Consider the following 5,081-nt stretch of genomic DNA (forward strand, 5'->3'; position numbering starts at 1 on the left):
TATAAATGCTGGTGTGTGTCATTTATATCGTGTTGTTGAAGCTTCATTGTTGGATAGAGAATGAGAAAGTTGAAAATCTGAGTGCACAAGATCGGGAGTATATGGGGGCTGTGGAGTCACCTCTAAATCAACCTCGTGGTTAGCTGCTTTCGTCATGTTAGCGGAATGCTAGCGTGCATGATCATATTGCAGCAATACTTTATGCAATCTTCCCGGTTGATTTTCTTCAATTGCGGCCGCAAGGCGTCTGATTTGTTGGCAATAAATGTCAGCAGTTATGGTTACATTTCTGGGAAACAATTCATAGTACATGACGCCTTCTTTATTCCACCAGACGCATAACATCATCTTCTGTGGATGAACACCAATGTAGGTACGGTGTGTTGTGTGTTGAAACGATAGCATCATTTTCTTGCAGTTCTTTCTCCGATGACATTCTCCTCGTACACGACACAAATGTTTCGAGCCGTCTTCGTAGCATTTGCTTTTCTATTAAACTCAAACAGAAGAACAGGCCTATGTCGAAAGTGTTCTTTTCTTGAAACTCCATTAAACTAATATATTTTTGGAAGGCCCTTTTCTGTTGTACCGTTTGCAAAAACCAGCAGTTAGTTATGTTCATCCATTAAAGAGATATTGACTTGTCACAATTTTAAGTGGGAAATTCGGTATATGTAAAACATCCTAATAATCTTCGTAGTAAATAACACTGTCCAAAAAAAAAAAAAAAAATTAATGTTTCCTGCACTTCATGAGTCAATTCTCACTAATTTTGGGTTGAGGAAAACGAATATGACAATTAAAAGTTTTTCTTAGCTCTAGTTTCTGTGATACACAATAGGTGGAAGTATTTCAGTTTAACGGATTAAGAGAAACCGATACATTTTAATTACATATGCCAACAACATTGAAAGTGCATTTACATTTTTTTAAATGGCAGTTACATTCTAACAGTTCTAAATTTATGGAAAATACCTGGAAGATGGTTGGGTCTGAAGAGAATCATGTGCAGCTTCATGAGTTCGTCGTCTTTCAGCTTGCCTCTTGTAAATGAGTTCCGGAGCATCCCTACGCAAAGACCAGCAGTAATCCGCAAGCATTGTTCCATTCCAACGGCCCTGATATATTTGTTCCATAACAGAAATATTGTGATGGAATCTTTCTCCGTGTTCATCACTGAAACCTCCACAACTAGGAGGGAAAAAGTCTAGGTGGGAGTGGAGAAAATGGATTTTAAGGGACATGTTGCATCCGAGTTGATGTTATTTTTGCAGGAAAACTGTCACCAACTGAGTGTAATTATCATCTCTTTTGTTGCCTAAAAATCCATGAATAATACCCTTGAAGGCTTCCCAAACTTCCTTTCCTTTCCCCTCCAAAACTTGATGAAATGCAGGATCCTTTACAAGTTCTCGAATTTGTGGCCCGACAAAAATACCTTCCTTGACTTTGGCATCACTTAATTTCGGAAATTTCTCTTTTACATACTTAAAGGCCTATCCTTCTTGGTTCATACCTGTGACAAAATTTTTTATCAAACCCAGCTTAATATGCAGGGGTGGAAGAAGAACATCTTTTGGGTCCACGAGAGGCTCGACAACGACATTTTTCTCGTTAGGGTTAAGATTTCTTGCATGCCAGTCTGCTGGAATATAATGTGATTTCCTATCCCTGCTGTCCCACATACATAAAAAGCAGCAATATTCTGTGTACCACAGTTGCATTCCTAAGAGTACAGCAATGACTTTCAGATCACCACAGATTTTCCACTTGTGTCCATGATATTTGATTTGAGTCGAAGAGGGCTATCATATTTGCATAAGTCTCCTTCATGTGAACTCCATGACCAACAAGAATAGAAGGAAGACGGTTGCCATTGTGAAGTAATACAGCTTTCAAACTAAGCTTGGAGGAGTCTATGAATAGCCTCTATTCAGTTGGATCGTGGTTCAAATTCAAACATTTCATCAAGCCATTAATGTCGCAGTAAACAAGATTGTTTTTCTTCTCAAAAAGGGAAGCAGATCCCTGTGACGTTGTCTGTACTGTGACAGACTGACATCACGTTCGAGAAGATTCCATTCTGTAGTCTAGACCCTAGAATTTCTGCCTTCTCCTTTGACAGGTCAAGGTCTCTAATGAGATCATTCAGTTCAGCTTGACTCAGTCTGTGCGGTTTATCATCTTTTTTTCCTAAAAATCAGGTCATGGGATGTGGAAGGCTTGTTGGGTTCTTCTTCTTGTTCCACACTGTCTTCATTTTCTATTTCAAACACACAATTTTCGTTGCATTTTTACAAACTTTACACTTTAAAAACACTTCCAAACCATAAATTCTGCATTAATTACAGCAGAAGCAATATGAAATTCACAGTCACAGCAATAATATCTATATTTGTAACTTACAAACAGCTGAAGAACATTTTTGTGTTTTGTTATTTGACAGGTGTGCCAACTCCCAAAACAAAAATTCCCCCAAATTTCCCCCAAACTGAAAATGTTGACTCTAAAAATTGAAATGTCACTTTATCTCCAAAGCAAGAGCTAATCTGTCATTTTTATGGTGATTTTTGAATTCAGCAGGTGGAAATTCATAAGAATTATAGTCGTGTCGCTGTTATTTCCGGTGTGACTCCTCCCCTTTCCTTACGTCTTAGGAAGTGAAGGCTCTATAAAGTCTAGGTAGGTAGTATCGTTCGCCATTTTTGTTCTTTCATTGCCGAGCTACCAGATGAGCAATCTATTTGCTTCACCGTTAAACATTATCATGTCGTAGCTCCTATGATAATAAATCAAACGCACTGTAATTAAGCAAATAATTGAGCGGCAAATAACGTCCTCGTGTGATTTCTGCGAACGCCAACGAAAGAGCCAAAATGGCGGGCGATTATATTAAGTATTTATCGAGCCTTAGGAAATTCATTACATCATCAATAGCGAATGGCAAGACGCACACGTTTAAATGTAGCCGACCTGCAACGTGATTGGCTGCCGGAAATAAGAGCGACGGGACTATAGCTATTTTTGAGCCCGAGACATTTTCATTGTTGAGCAGTGTAATCCATCAACCTCGGTCGCGTTTGAACTGAGGAACAGAGATCTACTGGCAAAAGTAGTAACCATTAGATCAGTAGAATGAAGCAGAATGAAAACGAAATTTGGATTATTAGCTCATTTGCAAGTGTCAATGGCGTTTTACAGAAATAAATTACGGCGTAATTTAAAAGACTGAGATTGTTGTGTACTGATAGTATGACAGTGACCACCAAGTGCGTGATGAGTCCTGCGTTTGGTTACCTAGACACCTAGAGGTTCCGAGCAATGCGCAACAGTATAGGTAGGTTTGGAATAAAGCGCGGCATACACACTTCAGGTCTGCTGTTCAGCGAACTTGCCAAAACAAAACAAAGCTAGGCGCTTAGAGATCAGTGCTCTAATAGAAGGATTTGAAAGCGAGTACTTCATTAGGAAAGAATAATGTATTTTATCAGAAAGAAGGAGAAAATTTACATTTGAAACATTTAAAATGTTTACAGTCACTCGTAATGTGTAGAGAGACTTGTGAAACAAGTACTAACTTATACTCGGTGTAAATATTTTTACTGTGATTTATTGTATTAACTTATTTTAATTTCCACTATTTGTGTATTTATTTATTTGTGTAATTATTTATAGACGTTTACGTACATAGGCGGTGTCCACTTACAACGTTGACGTGCAAAGCAATTAGGCCTATTCATAATTAATTTCTACAAAATGGCATTAGAGACAGTAATACATGGAGACAAAAGCTACAAATATTTCTAAATTAATAGAAGTTGAAACATCAGGACCGAAATATATTTTACATACTTCAATATTAATTCATTTTCAATTGTGAATATTCACATTTTAGTCCTTTAAATAACTTATGTTAGGCCTATTTACTTCTAAACTCATTTTCTCTTTGATAAAATATATTTATTTCAAAAAGTTCAATTTAAATATTCAGAACTCGGTAAATAGAAGAAAAATATGAACATTGGGTTTTACTTCTTGGATGAAAAATATACTGAGAAATAAAAAAATAGGCCTATCTAGAATTTAGATGCGTTCTACTTATTCTGAGAATAATAACCTCGTGTTGCCCATAAGGTGGCTTTATTTAGTTTGTAATAGTATATTTCTTACGTAGTACTATTCTCATTGTTCAGTGCCTATAGGTATAAGCAGATGTAAACGCACGAAACGGAGCGGGGAGACGAGTCAGAGCTCTCAGTTCCAAGCGAAGCTAGTAGATCTATAATCCATGTGCACCTAACTTGTACTCAAAGTAAGCAAACGCAGGACTCGAGTCATGAGCAAGGAGAGGTTGATGAGTAGATACCCTAACTAAGTCAGATATGAATATAGCTATAATACGTAAACACAATTTACTGTTTGTCAAGGAATGATTTCTCTTATCAGAGCTGTACAAAGAAAGAATACAATACTAGACTACACAGTTCTCGTTCTCTCAGTTCACCGTCGCTACGATAACAAGAATGGCGACAGAGTATCTCCATCGACTGAAAACGTCAAAGCTATAGTTAGGCCTACCTAATAATGCCATGGCTCAATAAATAATATTTTACTAATACGCAAAAGCCAGAACTCTATTTCAGTGAGAAGCGCTGAGAGATTAGGACATGCTTATTCTCTTAAGAGACACGAGCGTCGCTCAATAATCCCATCTAGAAAGTGCGGTTGTACTTTTCCTGACCATTCACTCTAACTTTTCATAGTCGAGAGCCATCATACAGACTTATTATACAAAGTATATAATTCCGTTTGCGGTTGAGTAGAAGTCTAGCTTCTCTCTAAAGGAAAAGAAAACACGCCATAGAGACATCGATATAAGCAGTCTCTCCTCACTTTTGTGGTCTCGATTTATTGCAGACTTTATGTTATTCTTGTTCCTTTGCTGTACCGTCCAGACATCTATGAGGGTTGCTTTATATTGCTAGTAAAAGTTTTACCGTGTGCACTCCCTGTTCTAGATAACACTGATCGCTTCTTGGCGGCGGTGATCGATTGTTTGCATTCTTGATGACGTCACAACC

This window comes from Periplaneta americana, chromosome 6 (assembly GCF_040183065.1).
Source record: "Periplaneta americana isolate PAMFEO1 chromosome 6, P.americana_PAMFEO1_priV1, whole genome shotgun sequence".
NCBI classification, from domain to species: Eukaryota; Metazoa; Arthropoda; class Insecta; order Blattodea; family Blattidae; genus Periplaneta; species Periplaneta americana.